The sequence below is a fragment of the Lissotriton helveticus genome, chromosome 9 (assembly GCF_964261635.1).
Source record: "Lissotriton helveticus chromosome 9, aLisHel1.1, whole genome shotgun sequence".
In the NCBI taxonomy this organism is placed as follows: domain Eukaryota; kingdom Metazoa; phylum Chordata; class Amphibia; order Caudata; family Salamandridae; genus Lissotriton; species Lissotriton helveticus.
Window position 1 is genome coordinate 368069800 of NC_136070.1, and position 23285 is coordinate 368093084.

Genomic DNA, 23285 nt, shown 5'->3' on the forward strand with positions numbered 1-23285 from the left:
AAGGGTAGTACGTTCTACCACAATTTCCCCAGGGATGTATAAGAGTGTCAGTCAGTCAAAATACACTTTATTCGATTTTTGTTAAAATCATAAAAGGCAAGATACAATACAGAACAAATTTAAAAAAACATCAGTGGATTTGATTACCAGTTATGACAGTAAATTATTAATCTCAATGTTTTGTAATATTTACAGATGATTAAAATTAGTTACAAATAAAACCACATTAAAAATAAAATTAAAATACAACGTTCCGGGGGATTCTTTTGTTCCTTAATCTGAAAGCAGCTGTTAAGAAGCATGCAACGCTAAAAATGGTACAAGTGTCCGCTAGTGATTGGAGGAAAATTAACGCTGGCCTTACTTGAGTAAAGCCAGCAGCCTTCAGGACAGGTAATAGATATTTTGCCCTCTCTGTGGTATACAGGCCACAAAAGAATGTAAAATGGAGGGTATCCTGGTTGGAAAACTGATCACAGTCACAGGGTGGACCGTCTTCTGGTTTTGTCCACACGGGGAAACTACCAAGTGAATAGTGAATCAGGTTCATCCTAAATTTTGTTAGCAAGAATCTGTGGAGTGGGTTGGTAACGATTTTTAAATATGGTTCCAGAGAGGGGGTAGTGATTAAAACCATGTAGGCTCTTACGGAGGGTTTCCTCAGTTCCGACTCCTCTCTCTCCAAGCAAGCCCTCTCCAGAAATTCTTGCTTAATCCACCTGATGTCTTCCCTCCTAATGTTAGTTGGTACGGTATAAAGCTCCGGTCTCCCAAGCATAGCAAATGCCGATCTAATGTATTTCAACCAGGGTATTCTCATGGCCTGATCCCTTGAGGTTACATCTTTAAGAATAGCGTGATTAAGTGTTAACTCAGGGTTCAGCCATGTTTTAGCCCAAAACAGAAGTGGGGCTAATTTCAGTTTATCAGTAATATAGGTCAGACCCATTTCCTCATGAATCATGAGAGTAGGAGTGGAATTGGGGACAGATAAAAATTGTCTAATGAGCCCATTTTTCCCCCCTCTGGATTTTGTCCAGATTTTCATATCCCCACAAGGCGGACCCATACATGGCAATTGGGATACACTTGCTATTGTATACCTTTATCACCGCCTCCATTGGTTTGGCCCCTAATCTTTTTGTGAAAGCCAACAGGGCTGATGTTGATCGGGCTAGGCTTATGCTCTTTGCCTTAATCTGGGGAACCCAGGAGCCCCTCTGGTCAAAGAGAACCCCCAGGTATGGGAAAACAGGGACCCTGGAAAGAACCTCACCCTTACAGGTAAAAGATTTTGCATGCAACCTATTTCCTTTACTGCCTACAATCATGGTGTGTGACTTCATTACATTAATTTTTAAGTCAAGATTCGCCATAAAGGAGCCAAATCGGTCCAAAAGGGCCTGTAGGCCAATGCCCGTACGGGCGATTAACACAGCATCGTCCGCGTATAGGAGTGCCGGAACCTGCTCTCCTCCTATACGCGGCACGTCTGTCATTCCTGCTTCCAGGTATTTCCCCAGCCCATTTATATAGATGGTGAAGAGAAGGGGGGCCAGGATACAGCCCTGGCGCACCCCTTTCTCAGACCTAAAACTGTCCGTGCACCTGCGATCTCTAGAGACCCTTATTTTGGCTGAAAGGTCCTGATGCAAACTAGCTATGAGGGCTACTAATTGTGCCTCTATCCCGATCTCAAGTAAAAGAGACCATAGCTTAGACCTGTTCACCAGGTCGAAGGCCGAGGAGAGGTCCATGAAGGCCAAATATACTGACCCCTCCCCGGCCACCGTATATTTGGAGACCAAAAGATGCAGATTGGAACATTGTTCCAAGGTGCCCCGCTTTTCTCGAAACCCATATTGGATATTCGAGAGCCCCCCACACTGCTCTAAATTTTCCCTCAGTTTGGCCAATAGGACTCTGCCCAAGATCTTAAAGGCAGAATCGATGAGGGAAATAGGGCGATAACACCCTGGGTCCTCCCGGTTTCCCTTTTTAAAAATGGGTACTATGATAGATGTTGCCCATGTATCAGGGAAGATTCCTTCATTTATTGCCCCAAAGACTCTAATTAATACTTTAGACCAGAGTGTCGGGGTGTATTTAAAAAAGTCCGCCGGCACACCATCGGGGCCAGGCGCCTTGTTTTTAGAAGACTCCATTATTGCTTTATGTACCTCCTCCTCAGTAAACTTCACTGTGGGTGAGTAGAGGCCCCCCTCTGTAGTTCTAGCTGTTTCATTATAATTCCCGCCATATACATTACTAAAATGCTGCACCCACTTCTCGTCAGGGATCACACAATCTATAGCAGTATTATCATCCCCCGAAAAGAAAGAATGGTTGATAATGTCCCAAAATCGCTTAGGACATCTCTAAGGACATCTATAGTGAGGAGATCATTCCATGCATTATTTTTAATCGCCTTTTTCCTCGCCTTCATGTTTGCTTTGTATTCCCGCCTCAAATTGGAAATTAGGACCTTGTCTCTTACATTAGCCTTTAAGGCTCGTTTCAAGGATCTATACGACCGTGAACAATTGGTATCAAACCATTTATATGGCTTCGGGGGGAATCGTGATGGAGTTGTCGTGAGGTCCCTGGCAGTTTGTGCACAAATAGAATCAAAAGCTGCTATGATTTGGGGGTTAGGAGTGGTTTGGTCCATGCAAGTTGCAAGTAACCCCTCAATTTTAGGCAATAAGGTATCCATAAACGTTTCCTGCACAACCCTGCCCCATTTAAGCCGTCTGCCCTGGTCACTGGGCACCGCCATGGTGCAAACCCGGGGTTGTCCCACTTGTTTGCGCCATAAGTCACTCCAGCGTAACTCCATCGACAGAGGATTATGGTCGCTATGGGGTGAGGAAATTGCCTTGTATTCTGTCACCTTTGGTATTAGGCATGGAGAGGTAAATATATAATCAATAACCGACCCATTGTCCAGGTTTCTTGGATAGCTATCACCTGGTGTCCGGAGATATAATTAACCCAAGTGGGGTCTGTCCTTTTGGCTCTTGTTCCTGCGACATTCCAGGTCAGAAATGTACATAGGGATATAGCCGCCACCTCAGGTGGTACTAGCTTTGGGGTCAGTGTTGGGGCTGGTTGTCAATCATTGGTGTTTAAGTCGGCTAATGGGGCGAATCTATTTGCTAAATCCAGATTTGGGCCTTCACAATTGGGAGTGGGTCTGCTGTGCTTTACTGTACTAGATGCTGTTTGCCACTCATTTTCCGCTATCCCTATCTTGGGGAGTGTTAGAACCGGGGTCTCTAGTTGGCAGGGGTATGTACCCTAGTCCAAGTAGGGACCACCGCTTCCAACCTGGTAGCTTGGCGCAGAGCAGCAAAGGCGTAACTTCAGAGGCAATGTGTAAAGTATTTGTGCAACACACAATGGCGATGACACAGTAAAAACACTCACAAAAGGAACACCACACCAGTTTGGTATAAGAATACGAATTTCTTTATCTAAAAACTATGCGAGAACCAAAAGCAGGTAAATCCAGTTCCAGGCAAGATCAATAATAAAAAGGATTCCAATTTCCAAACAAGATCAATAATCAATAAAAATGAATCCAGTTCCCAGGCCTGATCAATAATAAAAAGGATTCCAGTTTCCAAGCAAGATCAATAATCAATAAGAATGAATCCAGTTCCCAGGCCTGATCAATAATAAAAAGGATTCCAGTTTCCAAGCAAGATCAATAATCAATAAGAATGAATCCAGTTCCCAGGCCTGATCAAATCACCAAAAGCTCATGTGTCCCAAGGGCTCCTGCTGGTAATGTCTTTCTCACAGTGTCCTTGAATGGCAAAAGTTCACTTGAGGTAGGTTCTTATGGTCAAAATTCACTGTGGGAAGGTTCTTAGGCCAAAGTTCCCTTGTAGCGTAATAAGTGTGCCTCTCATAGAAATGATGTTCCCAGCCAAGCACAAAGCTCACACTCCAGGTACCCGGCCAACCCGCACCTGCCCCTTCGCAGCAGCCTGGTTGCACTGAGGCGTTACCTGGGGTGGTGGTTGCGGACGCAGGTGCGAGGCTCCTCTCCCCCTGGGGCCTTGGGCTCAGCAGGTGCTGCACGGGTGGGGGTCACAGCCACACAGCGCTCCTTTATCACAGCGCTTAACAGTGCCTCCAAGTCCTGGGCAACGACGGAGCCTCCTGCCACACAGCGCTTCGCTTCTCAGTGCTACACAGCGCGCTCCGGTCCCAGTGGCGGTGACCTCAGGGCCAGTTTCAGTGGGCTTGCGCCAGAAGCAGAGGCAATCACAGAGCCCTGGGAGGATCACGGGGCAAGCAGTGCTGAGGGCAGGCACAGCGTTGCAGGGCAAATCTTGAGAGTGTTGTTGCTGTTCCAAAGGGCAGTCTTTAAAACGCTGTGGTCCAAGGACAGGTAGTTTCCTTTAGCTTAAAAAGGGTGCAGTCCCAAAAAGGCAATCTTTAAAAGGTTGAAGACTCTTTAAAATGCTGTTCAAAGAAAAGTAGTTCCTTTGGGATGTTGTGGAGACACTCTGGTGGTGATGTTGCAGTCTCCCATGCAGGGCAGGATCAGCAGACAGTAGGGCAGCTCAGCAGGTTGTGGGGCAGCAGTTCCTTGGAACAGTCAGCCTCCTTCCCAGTGGCAATCCTCTTGCGCAGCAGTCCTCACTCCAGCAGGGATTCTTCCAGGTCCAGCAGTGTAACAAGAATGTGAGGCCAGGACCCTCCCTTATATATCTTTTTAGTCTAGGGGCTAGAAAGTGGTGGAAGTCTCTGGAAGGGTCTGGGGGCAGGGGCTTCTGGAAGAGTCCAGGGAGTTCTGGTATGTTCCCTGCCTTCCCTGACCTAGCTGTCACAGTGACGAGAGACAGGCCGTTAAGGCTACAGTGGGCAGCCCATCACAGCTCATCCCAGGGAAGAAGGTGTGAATCACCACTCCCACCTCCCAACCCAGGCAGGCTATCAGTATGCAGAGGGGAGGGGGGAGTCTGCAGCCTAATCTAAGTGTAGGCAGAAAAAGGTCCCCTTTATAAAAGTGGGATCCCTAGCGTGGTAATGCCCAAACTCCTATATATCATTGGAAAGGGTTCCCCGCCCCGAGTCCAACAAGACCAAACATGATAGACTTATTAGGTCCCTGTCAGAAGTTATTCCATAAGGGGAGGTTCCCAATGTTAGCCTATGGAGGATTAAACCTTACTGCGGTAGCAGTGGCTTGTGGCAGATATGCCAGCCTCACAAGGTTTTAGGGAAGAGCACCTGCACCTCAGAACTGTTTAGCAGTGGTGAGGCGCCCAGAGTCCTAAGTCCAACAAAATATAGGATAAAAATGGGAGGCAAAAAGGGCAAAAATGTAGGGGAGACCACCCTAAGGCTGACAGGTCTAACACGTGTCCCCCCCAGCTGAAAGTGGGGAGAACTACCCAACCTCCAGGGAGTTCTCATCACTAAGGCGGAAAAACCGAGAGAGACCGTCAGCATTGGCGTGGTCTACTCCGGGTCTGTGTTCCACCCTGAAGTCCATCCCCTGTAGGGAAATGGACCACCTCAGCAATTTGGGATTCTCGGCCCTCATTTACATGAGCCATCTGAGGGGTCGGTGGTCAGTCTGGATCAGGAAGTGGGAGCTAAACAGATATGGCCTCAGCTTCTTTACAGCCAAGACCACCACGAAGGCTTCTCTCTCTATGGCACTCCACCGCTGTTCTCGGGGGAGCAGCCTCCTGGAGATGAAACCTACTGGTTGGTCCCTTCCCTCCTCATTGAGTTGCGAAAGTACCGCCCCTATGCCATGCTCTGAGTCGTCCGTTTGGACAATGAACTCTTTGGAGAAATCAGGGGCCCTGAGCACAGGAGCTGTGCACATTGCCTGCTTTGGAGAGTCAAAGGCTTTTTGGCAAGCCTCTGTCCAAATGACTTTTCTAGGGTATTTCTTAGAGGTTAGCTCAGTCAAGGGGGCCACAATAGTGCCATAACCCTTGACAAATCTGCGGTAGTATCCTGTGAGGCCCAGGAATGCCCTGACCTCAGTCTGTGTTTTGGGAGGCTCCCAGGCCAGGATGGTTTCTATCTTGGCCTGTAGGGGCTGCACCTTGCCCCCGCCTACCAAGTGTCCTAGATAGACTACCGACCCCTGCCCTATCTGGCATTTGCTAGCTTTGATAGTCAGGCCTGCCTGCTGCAGAGCCTGAAGCACTTCCTGGAGGTGACCCAAATGGTCCTCCCAGCTGCTACTGAAGACAGCTATGTCGTCCAGGTAGGCAGCAGAGAAGGCCTCTAAACCGGAGAGGACCCGGTTCACCAGCCGCTGGAAGGTGGCAGGAGCGTTTTTCAGCCCAAAGGGCATCACTCTGAACTGGTAGTGGCCCTCTGGGGTGGAAAAGGCGGACCTCTCTTTAGCTCCATCTGTTAGGGCGATCTGCCAGTACCCTGACGTGAGGTCAAAGGTACTCAGGTATCGGGCAGCCCCTAGTCGGTCAATGAGCTCATCTGCCCTAGGGATAGGATGAGCATCAGTCTTGGTCACAGAGTTCAGTCCCCTGTAATCCACACAGAACCTAAGTTCTGGTGTGGTGCCCGGTGGAGCAGCTTTTGGTACCAGAACCACCGGACTGGACCAAGGGCTGTTGGAGGGCTCTATCACCCCCAACTCCAGCATCTTAGCGACTTCACTCTGAATGCTGGCCCTCACCTTATCTGACAGCCTGTAAGACTTGGACTTGACAGGGGGGCTGTCTCCTGTGTCCACATCATGGGTACACAGGTGGGTAATCCCAGGGATAAGGGAGAACACTGAGGAGAACTGCCCCAGGACCTGGCGGCAGTCCCTCTGTTGCTCAGGAGTCAAGGATGGGGAGAGGACCACTCCCTCCACCGATCCATCCTTCTCTTTGGAAGCAAAGAGGTCCGGGAGAGGTTCACTTTCCTCTTCCTCGGCCCCATCAGTTACCATCAGTAAGGTAAGCTCAGATCTCTCATGGTGGGGTTTGAGGCGGTTGGCGTTTAGCACCCTGTGGGGCTGCCTGGGGGTCTTAAGGTCCACTAGGTAAGTGGCCTTGCCCTTCTTCTCCAATATCTCATAAGGGCCTGTCCAGCGATCCTGGAGGGCACTAAGCTCTCCAGGCTCCATGACCCACACCTTCTGTCCAGGTTTTAGCTCCACAGGGTGAGAGTTCTGGTCGTACCATTCCTTCATTACCGCCTGGCTGGCCTCTAAGTTGTCAGAAGCTTGTTTCCATAACTTAGCCATTTGGCTACGAAAGGCCAGCATGTAGCTCACTACATCCTGGGGAAGCCTCCTTGGAGTCTTCTCCCACTCATCCTTCACTAAACTGAGAGGTCCCCTAACAGGGTGACCGTACAAGAGCTCGAAGGGGCTGAAACCCACCCCCTTCTGCGGTACCTCCCTGTAGGAAAACAGGAAACAGGGCAAGAGGATGTCCCACTTTTTCTTCAGGCCCTCAGGCAGACTCCTGATCATGCCCTTTAGGGTCTTGTTAAATCTCTCCACAAGACCATTGGTCTGTGGGTGGTAAGGGGTGGAGAACTTATAAGTAACCCCACACTCCTTCCACATGGCTTGCATGTAGGCAGACATAAAATTGGTACCCCTGTCGGACACCACCTCTTTGGGGAAACCCACTCTGGTAAAAATCCCCATCAGGGCCCGTGCCACTGCAGGTGCAGTGATGGTTCTCAGAGGAATAGCCTCTGGGTACCGGGTGGCGTGGTCCACAAGAACCAGGATAAACCTGTGACCCGAAGAAGTCGGTGGATCCATAGGCCCAGCAATGTCGATGCCCACCCTCTCAAAGGGGGTGCTAACGACAGGTGGTGGTTCCAGGGGAGCCTTCAGCTTAGCCCCTGTTTTCCCACTAGCTTGGCAGGTCAGACAGGTCCTGCAGAATGTATCCGAGGAGATCCTCATCTGCGGCCAATAAAAATGTGGGACAAGCCTAGCAACGGTCTTGTCTTGGCCCAAGAGTCCTGCCAATGGGATCTCATGAGCCAATTCCAAAAGAAAGGCCCTGTAGCACTGGGGGGCCACTAAGGCCCTTGATGACCCATGCACAGGAGCCTTGGGCTCACTGTAAAGGAGCCCATCCTCCCAGTAAATGTGATACTTCGCGGAGGCATTGCCTGCTGCTTGGGCTTCGGCCTGTCGCCTCCTGCCCTCAAGGGTAGGACACTCCTTCTGTGCCCGGCAAAACTCCTCCCTGGTGGGCCCTCCTTCCACCTGCCACTCTGCAGGGGTAGGTAAGTCCCCCAAGGGGGCAACGTCCCCCTCCGTGGACTCCGGTGCAACCTCCTCAGGTGCCCCATCCATCTCACGGGGTGACTGCCCCGGGACGGCCTTCCCACGCCCTCGGGCTCCTCCCTTCTTAGCAGCTGGCTGGGCCATTTTTCCAGGCTCCAGCCCTGGCTGACTCCCTTTCCGGGCAGCCATAGACCGTGTGGTAGCACAAATCCACTCCGGTAACCCCAGCATCTCCACATGCGCTTTGAGCTCTACCTCCTTCCAGGCAGTATGCTCTAGGTCATTCCCTAACAGACAGTCCACTGGCATGGCAGGGCTCACAGCAACTCTTAAAAGGCCTGAAACCCCTCCCCACTCAAATGGAACCTGTGCTATGGGATAGTGACCCCCCCTGTTGTCAGCCATCACAACTGGATGGACTGCATCGGGAATGATATGCTCTGGGGACACCAGCTGACTCCTTACCATAGTCATGCTGGCACCTGTGTCCCTCAGGGCCTCCACCCCCCGACCATTGAGGGTGACCCACTGCCTATACTTGGTAGTATTTGAGGGCACATGGACCTTAGGAACCATCTCACTGTCTCCCAGAGACACTAGGACAAGCCCTGCCCCCTCACTCCCATCATCTAGGGACAGCTCCTCCCCAAGCGCTACACTAGCCACCCCGGTGTTTTTACCGCCAGTGGGCTGTGGTGCTCTCTTGCGACACTTGGGATCCCCCTTGTAGTGTCCAAGTTCACCACACTCGTAGCACCGGACAATTCTGGGCTGCTGACCTTTGTCAGGATAAGTGGGCTTCTGGTGGCCAGATTGGGGCTGGGACCCAGACCCTTTCCCTTGTGCATTATTTTGGGGGCCTTTGGAGAACTCTTTCTTTTTGTCTCCCCCCTCTTTACTCTGGTGGGAACCCTGACCACCCCTTTGGGAGTCCCTCCCAGAACCCTTGTTGGACACCCTAGTACTGACCCAGGTGTCCGCCTCCTCCGCAAGCTTCCTAGGATTGGTCAACTTGCGGTCAAACAGGTGTTGGCGCAGCTCTGGAAAACATTTCTCTAGAAGGTGCTCTCTTAAAAACAAGTAATAAAACCCTTCATAGTCATGCACATTGCTGCCCCGCACCCAGCCCTCTAAAGCTTTACTAGCGTAGTCCAGGAAGTCTACCCAGTTCTGTGTGGGAAGTTTGTGGCTATTCCTAAACCTCTGCCTGTACCTCTCAGGGGTAAGACCGAACCTCTTAAGCAATGCAGCTTTCATGACAGAATAGTTAGTCTGGTCTTCCTTCTCTAGGTAAAGGAGGGTGTCTCTAACATCTGGAGGTAAGTACTTATACAAATCACCCCCCCAATACCTCTCTGGGACCCCATGGGCTCTTAAAGACACCTCATAGGCGGCTAACCACTTATCAATATTATCCCCCACCTTAAAACTGGCCATCACATCTTTAGGCATAAAGACCCTGGACTCACGTGAAGCTTCCATAGGTACGCTGCCACCATTCTTGTTGCTGTTGGCCCCTACTTCTAGGGCCCGGATTTCCAGTTCCTTTAGGCTGAGCTCATGGGCAAGTTCTTTTTCCCGCATAGCCAGTCGCTTGTTCTCGCGATCCTGCTCCATGGCCCACCTTTCTCTTTCTCGCTCTTTCTACAGCTTGGCAAGCTCCAACCTGAGCTGTCTCTCCTCCCTCCTGTCCTCCAGGTCCTCTAAGGACAGGCTCTTCACTGACACACTACTGCCTGCCCTGGAAGGTACCTTTGTACCTGGTAACAAATTTCCATTTTCCGCCAAGTGCAGTAGGTCAAGGTTTCCTGTGGCGTCGTGCTCTGGTCCTTGCCCGTCCCCATCTCCTTCTGGGTGGGCTGTTACCCATGCTCTCAAGGCTTTCTGAAGCTCTGCCTTCTTGGCGCTTCGCTTGAAGGGCACCCCTTTCTCCTCGCAGAATTCTTTGAGTTGCGCCACTGTGTAAATTTCCAGGTTGGCCAGCTCGAATTCCATCTTGCTAGGTAGGGCCTCAGACGTTTGTAGAGAAAATCGAATGGGACTTAGGCAAAAGGACTTTTAAAAAGAGCAGCCAGTTAGGGAGAATTTGGAGAAAAATTAAAAATGCCAATTGGAGAGGGTAGACAAAAATTCAGTAGAGTCAGGTGTAGGGTTGCGGTGTACACTGCGTCGCTGCGTGGTGTTACAGAAGCACAAGTCCTATCCCACCGCTCGATTACCAATGTTAGAACCGGGGTCTCTAGTTGGCAGGGGTATGTACCCTAGTCCAAGTAGGGACCACCGCTTCCGACCTGGTAGTTTGGCGCAGAGCAGCAAAGGCGTAACTTCAGAGGCAATGTGTAAAGTATTTGTGCAACACACAACGGCGATGACACAGTAAAAACACTCACAAAAGGAACACCACACCAGTTTGGTATAATAATAAGAATTTCTTTATCTAAAAACTATGCGAGAACCAAAAGCAGGTAAATCCAGCTCCAGGCAAGATCAATAATAAAAAGGATTCCAATTTCCAAGCAAGATCAATAATCAATAAAAATGAATCCAGTTCCCAGGCCTGATCAATAATAAAAAGGATTCCAGTTTCCAAGCAAGATCAATAATCAATAAGAATGAATCCAGTTCCCAGGCCTGATCAAATCACCAAAAGCTCATGTGTCCCAAGGGCTCCTGCTGGTAATGTCTTTCTCACAGTGTCCTTGAATGGCAAAAGTTCACTTGAGGTAGGTTCTTATGGTCAAAATTCACTGTGGGAAGGTTCTTAGGCCAAAGTTCCCTTGTAGCGTAATAAGTGTGCCTCTCATAGAAATGATGTTCCCAGCCAAGCACAAAGCTCACACTCCAGGTACCCGGCCAACCCGCACCCCGCCCCTTCGCAGCAGCCTGGTTGCACTGAGGCGTTACCTGGGGTGGACGTTGCGGACACAGGTGCGAGGCTCCTCTCCCCCTGGGGCCTTGGGCTCAGCAGGCGCTGCACGGGTGGGGGTCACAGCCACACAGCGCTCCTTTATCACAGCGCTTAACAGTGCCTCCAAGTCCTGGGCAACGACGGAGCCTCCTGCCACACAGCGCTTCGCTTCTCAGCGCTACACAGCGCGCTCCGGTCCCAGTGGCGGTGACCTCAGGGCCAGTTTCAGTGGGCTTGCGTCAGAAGCAGAGGCAATCACAGAGCCCTGGGAGGATCACGGGGCAAGCAGTGCTGAGGGCAGGCACAGCGTTGCAGGGAAAATCTTGAGAGTGTTGTTGCTGTTCCAAAGGGCAGTCTTTAAAACGCTGTGGTCCAAGGACAGGTAGTTTCCTTTAGCTTAAAAAGGGTGCAGTCCCAAAAAGGCAATATTTAAAAGGTTGAAGACTCTTTAAAATACTGTTCAAAGAAAAGTAGTTCCTTTGGGATGTTGTGGAGACACTCTGGTGGTGATGTTGCAGTCTCCCATGCAGGGCAGGATCAGCAGACAGTAGGGCAGCTCAGCAGGTTGTGGGGCAGCAGTTCCTTGGAGCAGTCAGCCTCCTTCCCAGTGGCAATCCTCTTGCGCAGCAGTCCTCACTCCAGCAGGGATTCTTCCAGGTCCAGCAGTGTAACAAGAATGTGAGGCCAGGACCCTCCCTTATATATCTTTTTAGTCTAGGGGCTAGAAAGTGGTGGAAGTCTCTGGAAGGGTTTGGGGGCAGGGGCTTCTGGAAGAGTCCAGGGAGTTCTGGTATGTTCCCTGCCTTCCCTGACCTAGCTGTCACAGTGACGAGAGACAGGCCGTTAAGGCTACAGTGGGCAGCCCATCACAGCTCATCCCAGGGAAGAAGGTGTGAATCACCACTCCCACCTCCCAACCCAGGCAGGCTATCAGTATGCAGAGGGGAGGGGGGAGTCTGCAGCCTAATCTAAGTGTAGGCAGAAAAAGGTCCCCTTTATAAAAGTGGGATCCCTAGCGTAGTAATGCCCAAACTCCTATATATCATTGGAAAGGGTTCCCCGCCCCGAGTCCAACAAGACCAAACATGATAGACTTATTAGGTCCCTGTCAGAAGTTATTCCATAAGGGGAGGTTCCCAATGTTAGCCTATGGAGGATTAAACCTTACTGCGGTAGCAGTGGCTTGTGGCAGATATGCCAGCCTCACAAGGTTTTAGGGAAGAGCACCTGCACCCCAGCACTATTTAGCAGTGGTGAGGCGCCCAGAGTCCTAAGTCCAACAAAATATAGGATAAAAATGGGAGGCAAAAAGGGCAAAAATGTAGGAGAGACCACCCTAAGGCTGACAGGTCTAACACGGAGTGTGTTCAGGTGTGTATTGGGTCGGATTTTCCCCCTTCGTGAAGGATAAAAAAACCCTAAGGGGACCGCTCTAAGAGTGTCATTTTCTCGTATATCAGACCCATCCCAGAACAAACTATTTGGGCAATAAGCATTGTCAAAATTTACCACCACACAGTCACCTTTTACAGTTTTAGCTCGGTTCCCCACCCAACCCACCCTTCTAGCAAAAATGATCCTGGCGGAGGTATTTATTTCTCCACTGCTAGTATCCTCACACCACTTTTTAGCCTTCCTCATAAGTGTAGCAGTGGATTCAAACTCTCCTTCTCTTAACAAAGGGACCCCTATGAAAACTGCCACAAAAGGTACTACTGCTGGGGGTAGATTTAAGTGAATCTTACATTCTGAGTACGCATGCTCCCCTGCTATAGTTGGAGCCTCCTGTGGAGTATTAGATGTCCTTGGCTGTGGTTTCCCATTCATACCTGCCCCTACACTATTTACAACCGTGATATTATTTATCGGTGATGGTAACAACGGCTTCGCACGCGGTTGGGTGAGTACTTCAGTTCCCAATGTGGGGCCTTTGTGGGTAGTGTCAAGTTTTTTAACTAATTCGTCGATCAAGACACATTTTTTTAACAATCCTTCAAGGCATGTGCTCATGGTGTCAATGATGTCCTTGGCAATACCCACTAACAAGAGTTCAATCCGTTCCTCGAAGAGGGCATCAAGATGATCCTTCAGAGTATCTTCAACCACTTTTCTGACATCGATGTCCCCCTCTCCCTTCTTCCTCTTTGTCCCTATCAGTTTTGTATTTGCAGTCGGGTCCTGAGGCAAGATAGATGACATAACTCAAGGGGGACAAACTTGTGTCAAGCCAGTGGCAGAAGTGGGTTTCACAATAATAAAATCAGGCTCTAGGGGAATGCCTTGCTCGTGGGTCGGTTGTGATATAGTGGGAGAGGTTGCTAATAAGCCCAGTTCTTGTTGTGCAGTTGCGATTTATTTGGTTAAAGCCCCAACCGCAGTTGTGAGGTAGGACATGATAGAGTCAGATTGTTTCGCAACTTTGGCTTTTTTCCCCCCATCATCCACAGTAGCACCATTTTTGCGCTTACCTATCTTGTTGGTTGATGTAAGGTGGGTGGCCCCGCCCTGCCTGTTCCTGCCTTGGACTGCCGTAGACTGTCCCACCCTTGTCCCGTGCTTCTCCCGGGCAGCTCCCGCGCGCGACTCGCGGGGCGAGAGTAGCCTCTGCCTTTTCTAGCGCCTCCAGGCACGCTGCTCTCGTGGAAGGTGTGCGACGGCCCCAGGGTAGCTGGAAAATGTAGTTCCAGATGGAACTACGGCCGTTGCCCTCACGGCGCTCTCAGGTGTCTGGCCGTTCCCCTCACGGCGTGCTGGTTAGAGCCAATGCCCCAGAGATGTCCCCCACAGGGCTCGTGCAGCCTCTGCCTTTTCTAGCGCCTCCAGGCACGCTGCTCTCGTGGAAGGTGTGCGACGGCCCCGGGTAGCTGGGAAATGTAGTTCCCGATGGAACTACGGCCGTTGCCCTCACGGCGCTCTCAGGTGTCTGGCCGTTGCCCTCATGGCGCTCTCAGGTGTCTGGCCGTTCCCCTCACGGCGTGCTGGTAAGAGCCAATGCCCCAGAGATGTCCCCCACAGGGCTCGTGCAGCCTCTGCCTTTTCTAGCGCCTCCAGGCGCGCTGCTCTCGTGGAAGGTGTGCGACGGCCCTGGGGTAGCTGGGAAATGTAGTTCCCGATGGAACTACGGCGTTGCCCTCACGGCGCTCTCAGGTGTCTGGCCGTTCCCCTCACGGCGTGCTGGTTAGAGCCAATGCCCCAGAGATGTCCCTTTTTTTTTTTACATTCCACCAGAACGGTCTTTTCACCTAACTCAATTACACAAGAACTGTAAATGAGTTAGGTGAATAGGCTATTAACGCAAAATATTCCTGACAGTGTAACAGACACGACACCCTTACTCTGCAGAATACGGTCCCTCCTTCCCCCTGTCTCAATGTTGTCACGGCTGATGGGCTGCTGAGTGTTCATTTTAGGAGGTTGCAGACACTGTCTGGTGGCTGAGGCTGTGTAGGTGGCCAGATGTGGGCTCAGTGCTCTCCATGCCACTGGAGTCAAGCTATCCTGGCTGATGAGGGCTGAAAGCTCAAAACTGGTCCTGGGATGCTTGTTTCCTGTCTAGGGGGGACCTGGCCTGGCAGTTCGAGCTGGACTGTTCCCATTGGGAGCAGGGTCAAGACTGATTTGCATATGGCTGGGTCCAAACTGGAATGGCGAGCCAACAAACGATGGATTTAGGACCAAGTCGCTGTACTGGGGTGAATGCATGACATTGTTCTGCATTCTGTCCATCAAGTGTTCTTTTTGCATTTGTCACACCGAGTGGGACGGGTATGCCCAGATGTGCGTCCCGTGCTCTCCATGCCACTGGAGTCAAGCTATCCTGGCTGATGAGGGCTGAAAGCCTGAAACCGGTCCTGGGATGTTCTTTTCCAGTCCAGGGAGGACCTGGCCTGGCAGTTCAGGCTGTTCCCATTGGGTGCAGCGTCAAGTCTGATTTGCATATGGCTGGGACCAAACTGGAATGGCATAGTGAGCACAAAAAAGATGGATTTAGGCCCAGACCTCTTTACTGGGATGAATATATATCATTGCTCTGCATTCTGTCCATCAATTGTTCTTTTTGCAGTGGCCAGATGGGGCCACTGTGAGCTAGGCAGGGAATGATGCAAACATATCCTGATGGTATGTGTGGAGGTTTTCTGCATGATGCTTATTTTGACCAACATTACACAGTCTTTTTGAGAGGTGTATATACTGTACATTAGCACTGAACAGCATTCCAGGGGAACAACCCTTAAGATTGCTGACTGTACAGTCAGGTCATGACCTGCCCTATCAATAGTAATTGCAAATTTCTTTTTCTGAGAGTATCCTCATTTCAACCCTAACACACAGCTCCAGACTTCACCCCCACACAAGAACTCTACTCCCCACCACAATGTATCCAACCTGGAAACAGTAGAATAGGAACGCAGACCTCTCCCAGCTTCTTGCAGAGTGTGTTTGTGCTCACTGATCATTACCAGTCCGGGGGATCAGTTACACTGTGCCAATATCAGCCATCATCTCATCTTGGACAGAGAAAGGGCACACGCCACTCCCATGGAACACCTAGCCAGAAACATCCTGTTAACACTGCACACCTAATTAACATCCAGCATGGTGCAAATTCCATAGTTCTCCAACCCTTGTGCATTTTGCATAGCTAAGCTATCCCTTCCCTCATGGTCCACAAGACATCTGTTCTCCAGCCCTCCATTCTGGGAGCCTCTCCATGCTTTTAGTGCATAATGTTTTACACTTGGCAAGCAGTGATGCTGGGTTATTGAACCAGGTGGTGATTTTGTGTATACCAGGTCTTGGTAGATGCCCAGAGGACAAAACCGAGCCATGAGGGTCAGGGTACAGTTCATAGCTGTTGTCGATCAGTGCACCTAGGCATTCTAATTAAGGCTAAATGGAGGGAAACTCCATAGCATGTTAAAGTGAGCTCCAGCTGTAACACAACAGTGCTGACAACCAGCTAAGGCTGGTTGCTTATAGAGGCTACGCTTCAGGGCTGTGAGGTATGCCTGGTCGGTAAGTTAATATGAATGTTTTGGTAACAGCAGTTCCACATCACACATTTTAGCACGATCCCGTCTGTCCTGGATGGGGGGTGGGCGGACGGGCACAGGTCTATTTCCCAGCATTATGGCACCACTGTAAGGGAGGATCATACAATGCCTTGTGCAATCATGGGAGCAGACTGTGGGTGTTAGAGGTGTCACACAAGAAGCCGCTACAATGGAGCAGTTGGGATTCCACACCTCGGCCTTCCCAGATCATGTGTGTAGGTGCAGTCAGGGTACCATATAGCAGGAACAGACCCACAGGGATATCGAACTTCACTCATAAATCTACAAATGGTGGTTGAACTAAATCTGTGTGTAGTGGTTTTGTGTTACAGCTGAAAGTTTGGGGATCAAAAACTGGGTCGAATTTTTAAAGTAGTATTGCAAATTTGCTTCATTTTGGGGGCAATACACTAACCACTTTACTTAGTACACAATGTTTAGCTTCACAAACCACTGGCAGTTGCCTGGGTTTTCAATCTAGCACCCTTGCAACAACCAGTTAGGTGCAGCATTACAATATGAGAACACTTTGCAGCCCACACCAATAGTTGGGCTAGCGAACTTTGGGGCACAGGTTTGCATCACAACAATGGCACACAACAGTGTACATATGTACAACTTTGTCACCCAGTCAATATCATTGAACAATTGCAATCCTTAGTGGCACAGCTTATTGTGGACGTTTTAATTATGTTGATTTCCTAGTCTACATGGTCTCTGCATGTTCCTAGGCATATTTCAGTTAGTAATGATATACAACATATCGATTTTATATTCCCTGACCTTTCATTGTTCACATATCTCTTCAAAGTAAAATGTTACATTTGTTCATTATTTTATTTCTTGAAAATTAAATTAACATTAGCTGCTCGTATAGGTAATTTAGATTATGATCATTAGAAAGTGCACTCCCATGCACATTTGTATCATTTATTTTGCATGACACTATATGCACAAACGTTTGTAATGTTAGGACTGTTGACAAAACTTGATGTGGTGTAAGAAAATCCTTATTTCTTTTTAACATGTCGACACAGTTCCTCTTCTTCCTCAGATGTAACATTTGAAGCATCCTTAAAAGTTGACACTTTATTACTGTTTTCTGTTACATTTGTACTGTGTTCAGAGTTGACATTTGTTGTTGTATTCCCTAACCCCTGTGCTACGGCAATGTGCTCCAGGGCAGAAGCTATCTTTTCACGTGAAGTTTGTAGTAGTGTATTTTGTATTGTGATATGTTTGACATCATCTCTAAGACCAGTGACTGTTTCCAAAATCATCTTTAATGTGTTTGACATATCAGCAATGTCAATCTGTGCATGTTGAGTGTCACTTCTAAATTGGCCTGATACTTTGCCACTTAATATTTTTGCTTCCTCTTTATTTTCAACAAGATTGTTAAGGTCCTCATAGAGGTCCATGAGTGAAGTTGCCATACCGTCCAGGAATTAGTATAATCCATCAATTTTGTCTGGATGTGACATTGATGACTATTACTTCTTTCAGATCAACATGAATTGTGCCTAGCCCTACTTTCACTATGTTGATGTTTTTTTTTTATATGTGGGTTTCAGAATTCTGTACATCCACTTGTACTGTTGATCGGTGCCTTGGTCTGGTTGCAGTAGTTGATGCATTGTTGGACATATCTAAGGTGCTCTGTGTTTAACCATATGTCAATGCTTCGTGCATAGATGGATCTTCTAAATCTTTCAGCAGTACCTACAGCGTTTTGTCATCGGAAAGATGGTAATGAAATTTCTGTGTTGTCTGTTCCTTCTACATCAGTTATAAGGTTCACTTGTGAAAGTTCAGGATCTGCACCTACACAGTGGTAGACAAATATGAAGGTATGTGACTATGAAGACTATGTAGACACATGAGTTCTCATTATTTGTGCACAAAGAAAAATAACACCTATGTCAGACATTCCTACAACAGTTATTATATTATTACGGTGATGCTATATGATGTGATGTTAATGACATTCAATTGCCTCAGATAGGATGATTTCCTGTGACCTTAAACATCAATGATTTCAAATAGTAATCTTGTTAAGCAGTGTGACACATGCTCAGATTACTGACATAGCCGTGTGTCTGTGGGTTGCGATGCAGTACCTGAGATAATATTTGCTGATATTTGCTGATATTTTTGACAGAGGAATATTCTTTCTTTTGTTCTGCCATACCTGGGCACTTTCATATGTTACTTAACATATGTAAACCTGTGATGCTTTGTTCACCCTGTCTCGGATTACTCAGAGAGTACACTTTCAGAATAAATGTATATAGTTTTTAAGGTGTGGGGCACTGTAACCCACTCTGACAAAGTTGGAAATTATTATTATTAACATTGGCTTATTAATTTATTTTGTACTGGGAGATATCCATTCAAGTAAAGATTGTATCCTACACTCACATAGACACCTTTGCACTATGGTACATCTTAAATTTCTAAGGCCCAAATGTTCAAATATGTCATGGTATGCAGCACAGTTGCCAATATAATGCTGTGTTGTGTTGTGTTTTGCATTGCATGACAGGGAGGGAGCAGGAGATAGCCATGTTTACAGAGATATGGATCTCTCCTCCCCGCTCCCTAGTGCCAGGGGTAATTTTAACTGATCTGCACCTGGCACACCTTTGCACCATAGTACTAGGGTGTTTTCCAGAGTCTACCATAGGTTAAGTACTAGAAAGTTAACTTTATAAAACAGAATACTGCGCTTAGACAGACTTTATAACTTTTTCTACTTTGTATGTGTGCTGCACCTTGCAGCACACATGAAAAAAAGTCAAGGAAGAGAGGAGAAATGCATTTATCCATTTGACATCTCCTTTTTCATGGCATTACCTTGTTATGATTTGTAAAGTACCCGAATATAGGCCTTGGTAGTCATCTAACCTTTCACCAACATTTACTGTGTCATTGTACTACATCACAGGTTTGGTGCAGACCTTTTGCCTAGTTAGGTGCTGCATAAATGTTGTGTGGTTTTCTCCCAAAATTAGCCTCATTTATTACTTATGATGATTCTCAGAAACACAGCAGGACTACCATCTACTGCATCTTCTATATAATAACTATGGATAAGGGTCATCCCTTTCGTCATACTCGGCCGACATGACACAGCAAGGTAGACCCCCTAGGGTACCTTTTTGGTATATAAACATCATATCTTAGCATGGAAGTCTTTCTCCTCTGCCTGCCCCTGCAGACATACTGATGTGAGATGCTGAGGTTCCTTCACGTAGACACTCCAGCATGCAGTAGTCTGACATCCCTCGTGGGGTGTCCTTCTTGATACCAAGACGGGGTCCTTCATTCTCTTACACCAGGCAATGGGGTTGGTTCTATCCTAGAGGAATTCTTGGCTATACACATACATACATGCTAGGTATATCTTGTTGGGGTCTGCAATGTAGGAGTGCACATTATTACTGTCATGTATTTATATGCCTGCATATATTCTTTGTTTTAGCACTATGGTAGAAATTTACCATCCATTTACTCTGTTGGTGGTTACAGTCGTTTATATCTGTTTCTGTCTTATGGTTGGTGCAGCACACATATTTTACACAAGAATGAGCCTGGTTTAATAAATACTTATTGAAAACGTCCCCATCGTTTATTCTTAGACAAAGTGAGCAAGAGTGACTGAGCGAAATGTACTGTACTATTTCCACAATCACTGATGGGACAGGATTGTCATGTTCGATAGTTGCCAGAAACTATTCTCTTCTTGGCAAGAGTTCATAGTAGCACTGTGAGCTAGCTAGTATACAGGCGAACATATCCAGGAGAGGTGTCTGGATTCGGTCTGGACACCGATCCCACAGTTTGTGGTCTGAACGCGCAGATCCTATATAGATTTATAGGAACTACACAACAACCTTTTCACACTAAACCCTCTCTACTATTTGTTTGTAAATAGGGATGGGCCTCAAATAGCATGGGTGGATGTAACTATTCCTTGGCACTAAATTATGCAAAACAGGGCAAAGAGTATTTACAAGTACTAAACAAGTTTGGAACTGGCAAGTGATTTAGGAACAAGTAGATTTTGTGCTGGTTTGAAAAACATTTGTAACACTAACCCAGCACAACATGTTTGGTACCCTACCCCTTAAAATCTTATCCAATAGACATATATCATACACAGCTACAACTGTGATCATTGCACATTTTCAACATCACTGCATGGACCATGTGCTTTTTGGAATCCATAGAAATTTGTGTAATATCATACTTTACCATGATCTTCATTTTCCTCCAGCTCAAAAGTGTCTGGACCCCGGACCCCACCAACCAAGTCAGGTCCTTTTACAGCTGCAACGTGTTCCTCCATAGGTGTGAGCTCAATGTTGTTCTCAGCCCCCCCCCCCCCAGTTTTCAGTGAAGCACAGCGATTAGTACAGGGTTTGATGCCATGCCATCACTTTTTACACACTTCAGATGTCCTGGAGGTAGGTGCCCCTGCATTTATTGTAGCTACTGTGGACTTCCATAATGCATTATTTTTGGCTTGGGGTATTTTTGTATTTATAAATAGCTGTTGTTCATGTTTGCTGACCTCCGCTATTAATATTTCTACTTCTTCTCATGTAAATTTAATTAGTATTTTCCTTCCTTTTACCTGTGATCCTCCCAGGGAGATACTAGTAGCAGGATCTTCTTCTGACTGCTGTATTACAGAACTGGGTTGTTGTGCAAGGTTCTCTCCCATTTTGTGTGTTTGAACTTCCAGCAAACTATGTTGCATTCTTTCGCGGTGTTTCGTGTTTTTTAAAAAGTATTTACATAACGCCCATACGTTTCACTCTGCGATGCAAGAATATTTTTGTGCGTGGGCTTGTCCGTGATGCCTCGCTTTGTAAATGTGATGCAGTGATATTTACTTTCACAAACACAGTGCAGAACTAATGTTTTTTGATGCAGTGCTAATTTTACCCAACCTTTGAAAATCTGCCCTCATGTTCTGTACATGAAGTCAGTTGGAGCTATTGCTTGAAAAGAGCGGCATTGTGCACCATTGGACCTGCAATAATGACATGGCACATACACTTAAGGTAGTTAGCTACAGCAATCACTACTGTACAAGAATGTTCAGGAAGTCTTCAGAGTTCTATATTTGTATGGTTTTCTACGCAACCTAACAAAGCCCCATCTGGTACCTTCAGAAAACCTTTAATACCAATAATGACCAGTGTTCAGAACAGTACTTGCACAAGTTTTCTTCTCCTCTACAAGAAGACAGACAAATGTGTGCCAGTTGATATGTATGTCTGGCGCTGCCCCTGGTCGGACCTCTATGCATCAAAAGAGGATGTTTCCTACCCTTCTTGTGCACCCCTCACCCCTCTCTGAAAGCCTAGTAGTGAAAAATTGTCACTTCAGTATGCCTGCCTTCCAATTTTAATATTCTCATAGCTTTTTCAGAAAATAAGGAACAATAATGTGGTCGTACTACTGGTAGCCCTGTACGGGCTTTTGGTTTTCAATGTGCCTTCAACATTTCAGCCACCAACACATGATTTTTCCCTTATTCCTCTTTCCTTTGTAGGCCCCTCAGTCTCTCGATTTCTCTCAACAGCTCCTTCGTCTGAGTTCTGGACCTTGACTTGGGTCTTCAAACAAAGAGCAAATCCAGCAAGGTGTGTCACCAGTAGAATTATACCCACCATTGTGTAATTTTGAGGGTTGGCGTCCCGCAAGAGTAGTTCTTAATCTCTGGTCGAGGGACCATTGGGGGCTCGCAAAGCCTACGTAGGAGGTTCGGACTGCTCTGAAAAGTGGTTAATAACCTTTGACTGCTGTGTACCTCCATGTTGGAGCTGGCCCTTCTTGCAGGGTCATCCCCAAACTTTTTGCTTCTCCCTCCCCTATTTTTCCTGACCCATGGCTGTTGGCAATAGGACTCTGATTTTGGAAAAGGGGGGTGGTGATGGACAGAGTTTCTGAATGATGCAGAATACTCTTACCAAGTCAAGAGATCATGGTTTTAATCCATCACCGTTTTTTAGCTCAATGCACCATCCCAGCTCAGAACCTGGCTATATGCAAATTAGCCTGTTCCTGTCCCAGTGCATGATGGGAACAGGGCAAACCAAACTACCAAGCCAATTCTTATACTGGTTAGGAAACAAGCTTCCGGGGACCGGTTTCTGGCATCACAGCCTTCTTCGGCCCGGCTTGCTTGAATCCTGATGGTGCAATGAGCAAGGGACTCACGTCTGAGCATACCCTCCCACACATAGTGTGGATAAACCGATTTTGGAAAAGGGGGGTGGTGATGGACAGAGTTTCTGAATGATGCAGAATACTCTTACCAAGTCAAGAGATCATGGTTTTAATCCATCACTGTTTTTTAGCTCAATGCACCATCCCAGCTCAGAACCTGGCTATATGCAAATTAGCCTGTTCCTGTCCCAGTGCATGATGGGAACAGGGCAAACCAAACTACCAAGCCAATTCTTATACTGGTTAGGAAACAAGCTTCCGGGGACCGGTTTCTGGCATCACAGCCTTCTTCGGCCCGGCTTGCTTGAATCCTGATGGTGCAATGAGCAAGGGACTCACGTCTGAGCATACCCTCCCACACATAGTGTGGATAAACCGATTTTGGAAAAGGGGGGTGGTGATGGACAGAGTTTCTGAATGATGCAGAATACTCTTACCAAGTCAAGAGATCATGGTTTTAATCCATCACCGTTTTTTAGCTCAATGCACCATCCCAGCTCAGAACCTGGCTATATGCAAATTAGCCTGTTCCTGTCCCAGTGCATGATGGGAACAGGGCAAACCAAACTACCAAGCCAATTCTTATACTGGTTAGGAAACAAGCTTCCGGGGACCGGTTTCTGGCATCACAGCCTTCTTCGGCCCGGCTTGCTTGAATCCTGAAGGTGCAATGAGCAAGGGACTCACGTCTGAGCATACCCTCCCACACATAGTGTGGATAAACCGATTTTGGAAAAGGGGGGTGGTGATGGACAGAGTTTCTGAATGATGCAGAATACTCTTACCAAGTCAAGAGATCATGGTTTTAATCCATCACCGTTTTTTAGCTCAATGC